The sequence below is a fragment of the Zootermopsis nevadensis genome, unplaced genomic scaffold (assembly GCF_977971745.1).
Source record: "Zootermopsis nevadensis isolate Lab colony 2312 unplaced genomic scaffold, Znev_1.0 Znev_ptg000061l, whole genome shotgun sequence".
Classification (NCBI taxonomy): Eukaryota; Metazoa; Arthropoda; class Insecta; order Blattodea; family Termopsidae; genus Zootermopsis; species Zootermopsis nevadensis.
In genome coordinates, this window is record NW_028259192.1 from 15,269,794 (window position 1) to 15,286,700 (window position 16,907).

At 40.4% G+C, this 16,907-nt stretch overlaps 1 protein-coding gene and 1 long non-coding RNA gene across 3 annotated transcripts in view; one reads left to right on the plus strand and one right to left on the minus strand.

Moving 5' to 3' along the window:
• The window catches only part of LOC110836951 (defective proboscis extension response 8), a 468,836-nt gene extending 454,540 nt beyond the window's left edge, over positions 1-14,296 (minus strand). The window contains exon 1 of one of the 2 annotated variants that reach the window (XM_022078722.2): positions 14,185-14,296. The gene's annotated coding sequence lies outside the window, so the exon portion shown is untranslated. The remainder of the gene's footprint in view (positions 1-14,184) is intronic. The other variant, XM_087340061.1, reaches the window with a different exon arrangement.
• A 1,881-nt stretch (positions 14,297-16,177) lies between these two features.
• Positions 16,178-16,807, plus strand: LOC110836947 (uncharacterized). The gene is made up of 2 exons (XR_002545515.2): positions 16,178-16,525; positions 16,617-16,807. It is a non-coding gene; the product is annotated as an uncharacterized LOC110836947 (long non-coding RNA).
• Positions 16,808-16,907: the final 100 nt, after the last annotated feature.

Sequence of the window (16,907 nt, forward strand, 5' to 3'; positions counted from 1 at the left end):
CTATGGATGTTTGTCTGCGTTTCTCTGTGTTGTGCTGTCCTGTGTACAGGTAGAGGGCTTGCGACGGGCCGATCTCTCGTCCAAGGAGTCCTACCGAATGTCTATAGATCAAGTCAACGAAAAGTTGGGACCCGCAGTGCTCAGGCACTTGAAGAACGGGTCGTTCCCAGTATCCCAGGATCCCAGTATCCAGATATTATCAATATTTCAAGCTTTGATTACAAATAAAAATACGACCTGTACCTACCCCATATCTGCAGGGCGAGCGAATTACTTGTCTAACTGAATAAATTTATGTAAGTTAGTTGACCACTTGAATGACAAGGGCTTCACAATGGTTCCAGCATTTTGGACAATGAATGTATTGTACAAGAGCAATACGTGTCCATTAGAGATAAAATTATACAATGAAGATCGCTGTCTTCTGGGTTGTTGCCCCGTGTAATCTGGTAGAAGTATGCCTACATTTCATAACTGCTTACTGCCTGCATCATCAGGGCTCAATCGTTGGTAAACTACCAGACTACATGGCGCAACATTCAAGAAGATAGTCATCGTCTTACTCGTCAAAGTGAGAATCTTAAATCTTTCCATGGGACAGTGTTTCTGTCCAGAATTTAATCATAGATATCGTGTGTGACAGCTGTATTCCCTGTGTTAAAATACAAACAAATCAGCAATTAGCCGAATTACTAGCCTTGGGCGATAAATTGCCGTACAAAATAAACAGAACACGCAAAGCAGCAGGAGTTTCCGCAATTAATTAGCGTGTTACATGAAACGATCCAGCTGTTCGTTCATGAAACATTGGCAGATAAGTTTACTTCAAAAAGACCTGCTACAATATCTTCGCATACTAGCACTTGTAAGAGACTGAAAGTGTTGCTACAAATATATTAATTTAAAATTAGTAACGAAACTAAGATCAGACTAAAATCGGGGAATACTTGCTACCAATCAGTTCAGAAACCTTTGTCATTCCGTCTGCATCTGAAAACGTAAGACTGAAATGTAATAAACTATAATTTCACCCCGTTCTTTCACACTGGTGTGAAATCTCTTTCCATACTGGGAGAACACATATTTCAGATTTTTGAGAACAGGGTGCAGGGGAGGATATTTTAACTTTACAGGGATGAAGTGACTGGAGGCTGGAAAAAATATTGCATAATTAGGAACTTCGTAATTTTAACTACCCACCAAATATTATTAAGATTATCAAACTAAAGGAGGATTATATAGGCGGAGCGTGCAAGGCACATGGGGAAGATAAATGCGTATAGAATTGTGGACGAAATGTCTGACGGAAAGAGGCCACTTGGAAAACGTAGTCATAGGTGAGAGGATAAAATGGATCATGGGGAAATCGTGTCTGGGGACGTGGATTCGAATCATCTGGCTCAGAACAGGGACCAGTGGTAGGTTCCTGATAACACGGCACTGAAAGCCGGGTTCCATAAAATGTTGGAAAACTCTTGACTAGGTAAGTATACTAATATTAGCTTCTCAAGGACTCGGCCCCACGGAGTTAGTTCATCTGTGAGATGGATTAATGCTACAGTACTGCTGATAGATCGATGTTTCGTTATGAGCTTTAAAAATAGTCTCTGTGTTCCGAAGAACACAAAATAAGAACCCTCGTATATGATACTTCTTCACTCAATAGACTATTTTGTGAACAATGAAAATGACAGACACTCACTAAGTAATGGAAGATGAGCACTAGTGGCTGAGTACCACTCAAGCATTGTTACCCAGCTCAGTTACAAATCATAAGTTTGTCTCCATCAGGATATTTCGTTTTACTTCTCTCGACTGTTTTCTTGCCAATTTCTGAACAGCTAGAACTGTATGTTCACAAAGTGTAGCAGCCATAGGGATTGGAACAGCACGTTTCTGGAAGTATTCGTATATAAATTAAATCTACACAAGGTATTCAAAATAAAGATTTCGAATTTAGATTCTCCAAATGCAAGAAGGTCATTCTACAAACACGCTACGGATGCATGTACATTATTAAGGAAAAAAAATTTAAATTATTTTAATTATCATCCACGAGGAAAAGCACTAACTGTTCGTTCTCGAAAACGGCGGACTAAAGCTGGAACAGGCTCACAGCTAAACCTGGCATGGCAGAACAAGAATTCGGAGAGCAGTTGAAGTGTCACTTCAATGGAAAGTTAGAGAAGATTTGTTAAGAAATAAACGTTTACTGGTCACGTAAAATTAATATAAGTACTGTGGTGTATAAAAGATTATATCTGGTGTCTCATCGAACGCCTACACTTTAGAGACAACAAGAAGAAACGAGCTCTGTCCGACCATCTCGACAGGGAGACATTCTGCAGTTGTATAAAGCTGGTCTACTTTTCTGCAAAATTACCCAAATATTAAAACAATTTGCTCTCTAATTACGGTAAGTGGTGCAATTCTCAGCATGAAATAAAACTGTTATTACAATTCCAGTTCCAATTTCAGGACACTACGCAACTGTGTGTTGTCATATTCTGTGGCGTATAACAAACTCAAATGTCACGAAATATACGCCTGCAGGCATCTCATGAAAATTCATAGCTTCCTTCAGATTAAAACTAAATACTCTGCATAATGAATCGCTAAATGCATGAAACAAATGGTGACACTGTGTGTGTTTTAATTCATATCTCTTGGCGTGCTGTGTCGTGTTAAGTTACGGGGAAAATGTAGCGTCAGATGAGGTCAAGGAAACAAAGTTTCTCTTACAGAAAAATTATTTCCAAAAACAAAAATACAGCACAACTTTCATTACATACCGTTGTACCCTATCCAATATCGTCTTATATTCAAACCAATAATAGCCATAGATAAGAGCGTATTGGCTTTCATAAGTTTTGGTTTTTAGAGAAAATACAAAAATTACGCATTTCAATATCAGCCGATATTAAGTTTTATTAAAACCTATTTGAAGTTAACGCAACTCAGTATATACTGTACATGAATACATAATATTAATTGAAGAATGAAATGCTATTCCCTATACAAGGTGACAGAATGTATCAACCAAAAGACAATTAAAGAAGTCTGTTGAAGTAAAGACGCTTAACCCTCTTCACAAAGATATGCCTGTTATGATTCCAATCAGTGGCATTACACGATTAGTAATATAGAAAATACATTTATATTTCCTACTACTAAATCTGCTGTCAGTAGATCCTAATAAATGTATACCAAGACGAAATACATAAAACCAGGAAAAAAACATTTAGAAAACACGTGGAGCAGTGCAGCTCGCACTAATGCTACTATTTATTATGTCGTTTCAGCCGCATAATTTCAAAGCGCTCTGTTCCGCTTCTCTTTGCATTTACCAACATAAGAACGAATTATATGCGAATTATTTACATCCCCACATCGAGCTATGTTTTGTATCACGATTTCTCGATCCAAATTGCAAAGTGTAATATCCAAAATACTTTCCTTGTATTACTATCACTCCTTGTTATTTCAAAATTATTCCTCTTTCATACAAATTTGGCCAACCCTTATTTCCATACTGCCGATTATTCCCTTCAACCTCCACACCCCGACTTCCATTCCATTATAGGCTAAACCTCCCTTTCTCCCCTCGTACATATTTTATGCACTTTTTTTGCTCCCAGTTATTTTAAACAACGGGAGACTACATATAATTAAAAAGTAATCATCTTCTTCCTTCATACCAGCCTTCATAGTCTTTCTGCATCATAACATCTTTTACTTATCACTTTCCATAATTTATAAATGTCCTTTCACCCTAAGAGTTTCCCACGCCCAATTGCTGCCAATTCTTCTTTTTCCTGAAACGTAATCACCAATCATCATTTGCTTTGACCGCAGAACTTTGATAGAAGCATTTCCCATACCGTCGATTTCCACCCCCAACTCCGGTCGCCATTAGCGGCCACATCGCTACATCATTCTGTCTGCGTTATTACATGACGGTGGTTCGTATATTTCAAGAAAGGCAAATGGTTCTGTGCCGAGGAACGGAACTACTCATTCAAAAAAGCGAGTTGTTACCTACCTAACCATTCTGTTTATCAGTCACAGACTACTGCGCTCTCACAGACCAGAAAAACCATTGGCCTTTGACACTACTAACCATTCCTTGCAGGAATGAGATGGCGAACAATATGACAGCTATTTATTATGGTTTAATTAACAAAGCTGAAACAATGCAGCATAAAATAATACGATGATTAATAAATTAACAGTACACTATAAAGGATATGGAAGGAAGCTGCCTTGACTAAAATGAAGGTACTAGCCCAGCATTTATCTCTAAGAATCGAGGAATACTGCGAAAAATATCTCTCAGGATATCCGAGACCAGGGTCGAAATTCAAACCCGGGTTCTCCGGAATACGAGTAGGAATGCTAAGCACTTGGCAGTGACGTTTAGTCTCTTTTACCTGGAGCAAAGCGGACGAAGCGTGAGACTAATCAGTCACCTCTTTCCAGTGCCGAGATAACGAATGCGTAGAGTTTTGAGCTTGTCCCTATGTGCCTTAAAGTCATGGTACTTATACACAGACAAATGTTCCTCACTTCTGGTGTTCGTCCTTCAAACGTCCTCGGATCTCCCTATAAAAGTGTACAAACTGGCTAACGGTGGCTCAATATTATTTTAAATTATCAACAACCGAAAGTGGCGCCCAAGTAGTTAGCACTAGTTTCATATCGGGACATCCGGCGTTTAATTATCGTCGGGAAACCTGCCATCCGCATTATGCATAAACTGTTTCATGAGGATAAACAGAAATGGCGAAGCTAATAGGCAAATTCTGTTCAACTTTCAGTTGCGAACGCGCTTGAAAGTAACCGGCTACGGATATTTGAGTCCCGGAAGAGTACAGAGTATTTACTTCGTCATCCACCTTTTTATTCAGCAGATACCAGCAATTATGTGTTTGGAGGTTGAATCCATGTCATATTTGTCCTGCGAATGCATGGAAATTTATATCCACTACCCCTTCTAGTCTTCATGCTTAGACACATAGAAACTTCACCTCTATATATGGGATCGTCAGCTATTGCCAAATTATAGAAGTGTCTGGCAACATTAAAGAGTAACCCGACGAGTTGAATTTAACAGTAAATATTAAGTCTGCAAAAACAGCGTTTAATGTTGCTAATATCGAAGAGCGGAGAATTAAACGTGTGTTGCTGTAACAGTAGGACGAAGTCCCCGGAAACTCGCCGAGGAACCAGCCATCTGCTCACGGTATATTTCAGAGGCCAGAGTCGAAGCCTCCGCATATGTGCCAAGTCCATAAACCGACAGTACCGGAAATTGCTATGCCACATTGCACCGATGTATTCAGACCGAGGACTCGGTTGGCATCGAAGATCAAAAGCACGAAGTGAAATTAAACGGTGCCATTGGACCAAACGTAACAGAAAATGACGCACTACACGTGACAGTTGTATGCTTGCTGCTACCAACCAACTAAACCACTTGTTTAGTAAACTTAATATTATCACTGGTTTCCAGATAAAACGTGGTTCAGTGGCGTGCAGTGTGTACATGTGGTCATTTTAACATGTTTTCACTATTTATTTCCACAGCCCTAAATGACGCCCTTTTTATTATTAATATGGAATTTTTAATATTTTTGCTCACCTTTCGATTTCGGTGTGTACGCCTGTCTCTTGCCAATGACCTCAAAAAGCGTATTTCATCATCTTCAGTAATGCTCCTGTTATTGCCGGTAAATAAAGTAAAAAAGTATGTAAATTTGTCCCACTATAAGCCATGTAGGCGCTTGAGGGGAGATGAGATACAGCTCCTCCATATTCTTAACCTCGACACTAGATGCTCTTATTACTTTCTGTTGTACCTCATTCTGAACCGTATGAAGAAAAAGGTTTAATTCCTTTCACATGCAGGCTATCGACTGTCAGTTAAGATTTTATATATCATGTTATTTTGTATCACTGTATCGTTATAACGTTGTAACGTACCGTTACAGAAAATCAATGTTGTCGTTTTCTTTGTTATTACACTAGGAAGCAGTTAATCGTTTAGTGTGAAAGACTCCAGAAATTGTTTTACGGAGCGCTTTCAGCCTGTCTTAATGGTCTGCCAGGAAAACTCTGGGGCTGTTGATAAAAGCTTGGGAGATTCGAGTCGAGTGTTCCAGAGTTACGACTACATCCTGCAGAACACTTTGCTACGGGCACTTATCAATTCGCCACTTGGTATATGAAGAAGTTCCCTTGTCTCTCCAAGGGGTGATACGCAGAAGAGGATGAACAAGCCCCTACCCTCGTACTTGACTCGAGTGGAGAAGCAAGACCCCACCACTACTCAGCTATGTCATCGATTCCCTGTTCTTCCGTTTTCTTTTTCTTTGCTTAACTATATTGCATAAACTACAAATATTATATAACGTTGAAGAAGGGGTGATTAATAATGATGAATTTCAAAAAACGTGGAGAAAAATTAACACGGCTGTCGTCTGGGACACAGCACCGCTCCGTGCGTGAAGACAGCCCTGATGATGAAGGCAGTTAAGTACCTCTGAAACGTCGGTCAATTTATACGAGACTACACGACGCAAATTCATTTAAGACAGTCGTCTTCATAATTGCTGCCATAGGAACCTAAACTCTCACTTGATGTGGAAGAAAATTTAAAATAGTATCTCAGGAGTTCCTTAAAGTAAATGACGAAAACAAAGTGAGGCCTTAAAATAGTATTTTTCCCTGATATGAAGGGACCTTTGCACTTTGGGATGTTAGGATCCGCGGCGTAGGCAGCTCAAGGTAACACAAAAACGTTCAAGATCGCACGCAAACAGTACTACGACAGTTTTATTAATTTATTATTGCTGAACTCCTTTCGCCGTCTTCCAGTCACGTCTCAGCAACTATCATTTTATTCATTTAATTATATACTTTACAGGAAAGAGCGGAATTTTTAAATTTGACGTTTATTAAAAGTGGGATATTTGGGACCGGTTCGAATCTCTCTCAAACATGGAAATGTGTCCGCGTCTTTCTGTGGCGTGTTGTCCTGTGAAGGTAGAGGCCTTGCGACGAACTGATCACTCGTGCAAAAAGTCCAGCCAAACATCGAAACTGATTCACAATTTGAGACGTAATTCTTAAATGGAACAGGTCACATGAGCTTAATCCGTAAGAGTATTAAGAAAAAGAAGAAGAAAAAAATATACAGTGATTTGTATCTCACAGACCGAATCCCTACATTTTATCTCTCCATGTTCTTGAAAAGATTTGCAAGTCGCAAAGTTTTGTGGTCGTACATATTCCTACAGACATGGAAAGTGTAAAAAAAATTCCAATTGCGTAGATTCTGCGTACCTGTTTCTCGTCACAAGCAATATTATAAGAAATGAGTCCAGTCACCCAATCTGCATCACACGGAAGCTCTTTCATTAACACGCCTATGAAGACAAAGAAAGCTGACAGGCACAATTTCTCTGCACTGCGGGAGTCTTGCGGTCAGACACTGGTTCATCTTACCGTAGCACGTCACAGATAATGACTGGAAAAACGAGAGAGTGGAATTTTCTCTACGGGGGAGAAAACGACAGGATGGAGCTACACCCCCGGCTGATAGGCCAGGGGACAACAGTCTACTGATGCGATTTGACCCACCACTAACACTCCTGGCTGGAAACCTCTGACAAGACGAATGGCGCTGAACATCGAAGAGCCTCACTCACCCCCTACCCAGTGTTAACGTACGCGCCCCACATAGGACGAGTCACCACCACATTATAATGAATGGGAAAATGGATTCTGAACTTTTTTAACTGTTCTGCTAAGAGAACATTTTGACGACAAAGTCTTATTAAGTGTTAAATACTACTAACAGCGTTACTTTTAATAACGTCTTCCTTCATCTTATATGTGAACCGTTTTAAAAGGTATAACGAATAACTTAAAAACAAATACGAATCACTTGCGAAACTATAGGCCTATTCTTACAACAGATACATTTTCAGCAGGAAACCTTCTGAGTTAAAATTGCAACAATGTCGTAACACAAGCTACTTATTTTCTTCTCCCACAACGCAAATATTACGGACAAGGCAAATTACACGGAAGTGAGACATCATAATGAAAATCAACAATTGAATTTCTCTACACCGGATACATTCACGCCAAACGTCGTGGCCGAGCAGTCAGCACTCCTAATTGCTCAATAATCTCTTTCGAAATCCTTCTTGTCTTTCACAAGCAAGACTCTCACATGGCCACCAGCTTAGGTGCACATACGATATTCATCACACGTGCCAATTGTCTTGTAGGAACATTCCATGATAAGAATATGGCTGTCTTCTGGATTGTAGCGCCCTGCAGTCTGGCAGAATTTTGCCGACGTTTCAGATGTCCTTACTGCCTCTGATAATGGAGGAGGACAAAAATTTAGCACACACATCTAACCATTTCCAATAGCGATACACGCCTCGTCCACCTCAAGCTTTAGAACTGCGCTACTGGTTTCTTTGTTGTAGAAAGACAAGATAAATTACTCACACATCGTCCAGGTTACGAAGGCAGCAAGGACCTCTTAAACGTTGGTAAAATTCTACCAGACTACATGGCGCTACAACCCAGAAGACAGCCATCTTCGGACCCACCGCCGTGAAGACCTCAAATCCTAGTAAGATAAATCATGGTCTGAAATGCAAGCAGACGAATTCCCGCCCCACCAATTTGCTCTGTTACTGTTACGTCACATACTTCAAACTGTAACAAATAATTCGGGTACATAAACCAATGTCAACTTTTACCACAGTATCTCTTCTTTGCATTATGAAAGAAGACGCAGTCCCTAACCGGGCCCGTGTTTCAGTATTCTCGAGGAGCAGGGAGGGGTAGTTGGAGGGGGGGGGGGAACAATATATATGCCCAATTGGACAATGTTGGTGCAGCGGAGCGCCATTTATCACCAAGCAGCTCCATCCTGGTAGTACCCGCACGCCTGAGAGCTGCATCATCATCAATCAACTTCACTCGGACTGCAGACCGGGAAACACACGATCGGAAATCACAGCTTTTACAAGAGAGAGAGTGTATAATAATTCATCAAAATAAAGAGGATTTCCTCATAAAATTCTATCATTTTGTTGCTCATAGAAGGAGGAAAATATATTATGACTTTCACTCCAATAGTCTTAACACAAAATACAGAATTGTTTATCCTCGCTGGTATCTGAACTTTCACCGCCCCTCTTCTTAACAATATAAATACGAAACGTTGCTAATTTATTTTTTCCTTTCATCGAACAGAAGATCATATGGATGGCTTTTGTAAAGTACTGAGTAATGGGAAATTTTAAGTAGGATTTGAGGTTTTCATGGCCTTGAGTCCGAAGATGTCTGTCTTCTGGGTTGTAGCGCCGTGTAGTCTGGTAGAACTTTACTGCCTCCATCATCAGGACGATGAGTAATCGCCCTGATGATGGAAGCAGCAAAGTTCTCTGAAAGGCTGGTAAACTTTTACCAGACTACACAATGCTACAACCCAGAAGACAGACATCACTGGAAAACTTGTCAGGTACAACCGTTCGTGGCATCGACTGCCATGTCGAGCGTTCAGAACGAAATAAAGTGAACTGTAGCAACCGCCACTAGCGCAGCTGTCTAGCACAAATCGAGTTTTGACATAGCGCTGTCAGGTATCAGGCCAATGATATGATTATAAAGGTCATCTTAAAGCTACATAGTAACTACATCATAAAGTTTTAAGTTATTATTTTAATGCTGTTATCGTCATTCCCAGATTTAGAGCTGTGCATTGGTACGATATACTGGTAACAAGTTCCACTTTATGTTTTCTGACAATGGTGTACTAGCATTATGGGCACTACATGCTATCTGATATTCCTACATCACAATTTTAATTTTTCAACTTCTACACAACAGACGCTACAGTGTCTTAACAAACTACCATAATAGTAACTTACTTATACAAAATTATTCATCAACATTACTGTATAACACAATGGAAGAGTCCTTCTTGAGAAGCTGACAGTCGCTCAGCTGGTTAAGCATTTCCCCGCCTTTTATAAAATCAGAACGTACATTACCATACTCACAAAAGTCCACCGTTAAACTCCACATAACGCCAGATAAATTTAATCCACATCTCCTACCTTATTTATTTTATATTATTATATTCCACTCAAAATCTTCAGGACCGAAATCACGTGGAGACGCCCCATACAGAGAAAAAGTATCAAACTTCATTCCGAATGTGTTTCATCGTCTGCCCATGAATCATATTTCAGAACAGAATAAAGCACTTCTAAAACAGGATGTCTACCCGGCCGGATTCCGAGTTTATAGATTCTCCGGAGCTTCCGGACTCCGGCTTGGTGATGCGAAGCGATGGTGCAAATCAAGCTGAACGGATGTAGCAGAGAGACATGAAATATGGACCAGAGAACGGTAACTGTACTACTATTATGGTCTGCCCATTTCTTACAAATTAATACATTTATTTAAAAAGGACTCTCTGACTTTAACAATAAGTAGGCAGACCATATAATGTGTCAAGGAAAATTTGTTGCTTACAAATTCCTTTCCAGAATTAACAGCTATACTGCATTAGGCAGCAATTGCGTTGTGTATGTAATGTAGAGAAAATTATCAATAGGCCTCTGCAGAATCACGTACAGACCTGTTTAAATCCTCACAATCAATCACTATTAGAAGCATGTAAATTCATAACCGTGTCATAGCTCAGGTGGTTATTCGCAGGGGTTCGCGTTCGGGGCAGACCACGTGGGATTTGCGATGGACAGAGTGGCACTGATATAGGTTTTTCTCCGAGTGCTTCGGTTTTCTCGTATAAGTTTTATTCTGCCGCTGCTCCACATTTATATGTCATTTGGGGGGGACGTACAATGGACCCATTAGAGACCCAGTTCCACAGACACATAGTCTCATCCCATCACAACAATAACAACCGCCCTGAAGATGGAGGCAGTAAGCAGCTCCAAAACGTCGGTCAATTTCTACCAGACTATATGGCGAAACATTCTATTAGACAGGTATCTGCAATAACAATGTAAGATGACACCATAACGATTCAAAAACTATGAGCCAAATTGCCAAGTGAACAAAGTCGGCAGAATACAACACTCTTCTACACAGTATTGAAAGATTCTGACACATTATCTTGACAATCTCTCAATATACCATATAACAATTAAATCTTTTCACTTATATCAAATGAATCGAAGATAAACGTTTTCGATAAAAAAAAAAGCTTCAACAGAATTAGCATATTTTCTGAAATATTTGTCACAATACAAGATCGTACACCTAAATCTCTCTCTTCCAGATTTCCTCTCACACTTTTCTGCTAAACGTAAAAGCTCCCGCAAAGAAAATAATCTTTGCTTTAATCATTTAACCAAAAATCTGATAAAGATAAAATTAAGTTCATACCTACAATAAACATGACGCTTCTCCATTACAAAGTTCATTTGTTCCGTGCTGTTTAAGGAAGTGATAGCTGTTTGTCCTGAGAACGTTATTTTCCTCAGTCCCTCCAGACAAATGCCAAGACCGATTAATGTTGTCGTGGTGGAACGGAATACAATTTCCGAGATTGTTTATTAGCTACTCCTATCACCCGACGCTATGTAGTTTATGCTAGTGACAGAATTATAGTGGACTGTAAAAGTAAATACTCTCATTGAACAAACTAGCTGTAAGTCACAAGTAAAACTTTAGACCTAAACCAGCTCTACTGGAAACAGCAACTAAATCGAGAAGTACAATACTGAAATATGAACCCAAAGACAGAGACGATGCTAGAATGACCTGACGCACACTGAGAAACAGCAGGGTGTTTTATAGGCCTCCTCCTAAATAATTTAGAAACCGTCTGTAGTCTGAACTGTGCGCAGATGTTTCTTTGGTCTGTAATTCATTCAGTGACTCCTTTGTTATACGTGACTGCATCATGAAAGTTTTAAGTCCACAAAACAACTTTCCAGAAGCTATATGGGAAACTGGTGATGAAGAGATTCCAGAACTTTGAATCTATTGAAATCTCTATTCTTCAAAGTACAATTTCATTCCTACTGCTGCTATGTTCCAGCCATTCAGCTCTTTACAATGAATTTCAGCTCTGGAGTAATCGATTCATTTGAAACCGTCTCTTTCCCTGCCCTTCAATCACTTTCCGTCACTGTTAGGTGAACAAGTGAGCAACAGTACAACGGAAACGTTTCCTTGTTCCCATCCAGAGCTGCCAGAAACACTACTAAGCAGAGGCAGCTGCTTCAGAACGCAGATTAACCGAAACTCCTTAACAGCGATCATGAGCATTTCTAGACAAATATGGCCACTTCTATGTCGACTGAAACAAACTGAAAATTGAGGTTGCGCGAAAGAAAAAAATTGTACTAAACTGAAGTTGCTAAATTGTTTTATTTCCTACAAAACCGTTTAATTATTGGCCTCGTTACATTCTAATTTATCCTTCATCAGTCGTTCCCGACATCTCTGCAATTGTGCGCTTCGGACAACTTTATCACTAAAATGGCTGCCTTCTTGCGGTTAACCACCCTGATGATGCAGGCAACAAGTACCTCTGAAACGTTGGCAAACTTCTACCAGACTGCATGGCTCTACAACCCAGAAGAGATCAATTTTCTTAGTCACCGCCGTGTGAATATCAAATCCACCTTTATCACTGCAACACTGATGTGTCGTAGAATAGGATCTTGGGCGCCAGATTGTAGGCTCTCACAGCGGTACGAGCGCAATTTTGGTATTCTGGTTTCACAGCAGTAACTAGGTATTTAATGAATCGCCTGGGACTAACATGGGCCTATTACAATTTCAATCGGACTGTCCATTGTAAGTGAACACTGACAGCCACACAATGACTCATCATTGATCTAAACTCGCACACTACTTCACAAGCACCTGAAGTTTAATGCAGTAGCAGTAAGTTTTACTTAAGACTGCGATTTAGTTTACCCGTATTTGTAACTGTCTTCGTGTATGGATAAAATTCAGCCTCTACACGGAGGCATAAATACACGAGGAACTTGCCGGGACACGTATATTCAACGATAAAGCAAAGGAAGAAAAAAATATATGTCCATTCTGAACTTGAGAAATTTGTTCTCGCTTGTCAAAGCGCCTAAACCACAAGGGGTGTCTATAAATTACATTGAGCTGCAGGGGGTCAAACCGTTCCACGAAGAACGACAACGGAGTAAGAAAATTCACTATCATATACGCCATCTTTTCCACATGTTATTCATTTCCTTTCTTTTATAGTACCGCCAAAGCACGTAATTACACAGATCATTCCACAAAATGTGGTTGCAACTGAGAGACATTAACAGTACTCTACACAGTTTAAACAGAAAACAAATCGAATTCTGCTGTAGATTAAAAACCTTCATCTACCAGTCTCCTGTCTGCAAATGCAAAGACTAAAATACACAAAACCATTACTACTATATTTCTGGACTTTTAAATTGTCCAATATTCCCAATTTCTATGGTTTTTCGATTTTACTTCTCTTTCTAAAACGTATTTTATCGTATTATTTAACGACGTAGTCAGCAGCTCAGGCTGTATCCTGTATAGCGTCGAAATACAGGATAATTAATCAGATGGAAAGGATAAAGAGGGAAGCACTCGTGCTAACCTACCATTTTTCTGGAGGGACTGAGGAAAGCAACAAAAATCTAAGTCAGGGTAGCCGGTCTCCGGGTCGAGATTTGAACCTGAGACCTTCCAGAAAGTGCTAACCGCTCGGCCGCGACGTTCATTTCTGGAAAAAGACTGATGAATCTTTTCTTTTCCACTTCTCTCAGAACGGTCATCAATATAATATAAGCGTGTAGCTTATTCTTAAGCACCCTGTGACAGTCATTGAAAACTTTTCCTCGGTTAAAATTAATGGAATTGATTAAATTCGATCTTTCTGGCACCTAACTTGTAGATTCTTATGTGTAAAATTTCATATTTTAATTCCATCTGTATATTTTTATTTGCTAAAAAATCCTCTCAAAAGATTTGGTTCAGATTGCAACTTCTTCATGAACATGTACAGAACCTACATACGATTTTCGCATCAGAAACAATGCGTATGGAATACACTTCATTCTAATGTGTTAGCATACAATAATAAGCAGTTAAATAAGCAAAACTTACGATTCTGAAGTCATCACATCGTCTGGAAACGCAGAAATAAGGTGGAGTAACAGAGCATTTTTCACACACACGCGAAACACTTTCTTCCATTACACTGACACTATGACACCTGTCATCCACGAATGGCACTGCATGTTCAAGCCTGTCCACCTACCCCTTCCTCCCCTCCCTCTCCTACTATCACGTTGTCATTAAACGAAGACTATACGTCCTTCAAAATCCCTCCATGTGGTCTGAGCCCCATCACACGTACTTCCATACCCAAAGAGAGTGTAAACGGCCTTCTTTCACACAATTTCATTAAATCTATGCGAGAAGACGGTATTTTGAAAAATTATAATTGCACAGGTAAAAAGAAACTGTCCTTTCTAAGCAATCAGTTTTAACTCTAGGACGACATCAAAAGTTGCAATTAATCAGCACTACCACTGCTCAGACTTACGAGCCGCCACTGCATAATAGTTAATTGGTGAAGAGTGCAAATTGTGAAGATTCTCATATGCAGTTTTCTCCAGCCTGTTGTTACTTCCTTCGTCTTAGGTCCAGCTATTCTCATCACCCTGTTCTAAAACACTTCCAAAATTCCTTTTCTCAAAATAGAATCAAAATTATACAACAGCGTCACTAGCAGTTTCTAAAGAACTTGTTCTATTTTTCTCATCACTTAACACAGGATAATGAATAAAATGTAAGCTTCTTTTCGTCAAATCGTTGACATGTAGACTCGGAATATACTGCAGCAAAGTGATCCCATTATGATTCCACGCTATCTCTTGCAGTAGCAGCGTTCAAACCAGCTGCAATTCATCAAGGCATGGAACCCATTTATCATCGGTTAGAATTCCGCACCACACACCGGTCAGTTTATAAGCTGCTGTGGCTTGCTCTAGAAACATTGGTGTGTGAAGCTACCACAGCCTAGGCGTCCACATTGATTAGCGAGCCGCATCAGACCAGGGAACAGAGCGACGCTGGATCGACATGAGATACGCCAAAAAGTTACCTTAGACCGAGCCATTCGTCACAACACATCATATCAATACTGAGATAAAGTCTGCTACAGACTCTTACACTGTAACTTTGCTATGTGATATGAAAGTAAGCATGTATGATAACTTACAAGCAGAAGCAATAATCATTCCAAAACAGCCGCAATGTTAGCCTACGTGCCCAATATTGTAAAAGAATATAGGTTTGTGATGCCCGATTGGTGTCTTTGTCCCCCTTAATAACGTGATTTGAGGTTATCACGGCGGTGAGTATGAAAACGGCTATCTTCTGGATTATTATGTCATGTAATATGGTAGAAGTTTACCGACGTTTCAGAAGTACATGCTGCCTCCATCATTAGGGCGAGGGTCTGTCAATCGAATCCTGGCAGCACAGCAAAGAGACCAAAATCTCATTTGGAAGAAATGCCACTACCTAAATCCAAGTTACCTATTTATATCGGTAGAAATATTACATTACGCCTATTTCAAACGAGATCTCACTACCAGAACGTTGGTTATTGTGGTTCTAAATCTCTACGTTCTTTTCATTCTCTTTTAGCTAATGAGGTCGACCATGCCAGAGGCCAATCCCAAGTTAAGGGGGGTTCACACGGAGTCGTGGACCAGGCGAGAACACTACTCTATTTGAGTGAGTCACACGACCTGCTTAATAACGCCCGTCTCCAGTTCCCACTTGACTTCGCAAATGCTTCTTCTCGCCTTCAGAGTCACGGTGTTTGAAAATGGCACGCAACTGACTTGGTCGTGATCACTCCAACATGCCGGAGTGGTTACCACCGCTGTCTTCAAGGTCGTATACTACCAACTGTGCAACGACCACTAGTTCCCACTCGGTAGTGAGCACGACCTCCGGTCCTCTTGGTCGTGTTCTCGCCCGGTCCACGACTCCGTGTGAACCCCCCTTTACGCGAGATCCGTGGTAGACGAAGTGGCACTGCGATACGTTTCTTCCCCGAGTGCTTCGTTTTCACCGTTATCATTTCGTCTGTCTCTATAATCGTCTATGACCGTCCAATGAGATGTGCAATAGCCTGAACAAGCAGCACATTATCATGCCCTCTGTCCTAAGTTGGAGCTTCATCTCTGACCCGGTACTGATCTCAGAGTAAAGGAAGAGTATCAGGTGAGCCAACTTCAAAAGCACGAACCACAAAACAAATTCAAACCAGATTTGTTCATATGCTTGTTGACACTGTTTCAAGTGGCGAAGTTATTTGATCGTCTATGCTGTTTATGATAAAAACAACAGGGTAATTACGGAATAAATGGCTGAGAAACCCGAACATACAGAAAACCTCTTCGCGCTGTCGTGTGCACCAAAATAAGCTGTAAGTTTCGTAGATAAGCCGTCAGTCTTGTTCTAACAGAGCACGAATCAAACCAAGCTTTCATCTTCTCAACCACAGTTTTTTCCAGCAGATAACGTGTTTATCCATCTTGTCATGCTGCCATGAATGATGGGTTTCCACTGCTTCTCCCAAAACACGATAACTACGTCTACCTCCTCCTGAGTGCCATACAAATCACGCTGTTCTCTCAACTTGGCAGAGAGCACATGGGCTTCGAAGACTGCTTGAAGAACGATAATCCATGCGAACACACTGGATTCTTCCTAGGCCTGGTCGAATCTGGCGACTGAGAAATCATTCCTCTTATACGGGAGATCTGCTGTTCGACTGGCCTGACTGAAGTTGAGTTGCAGGTTATTTA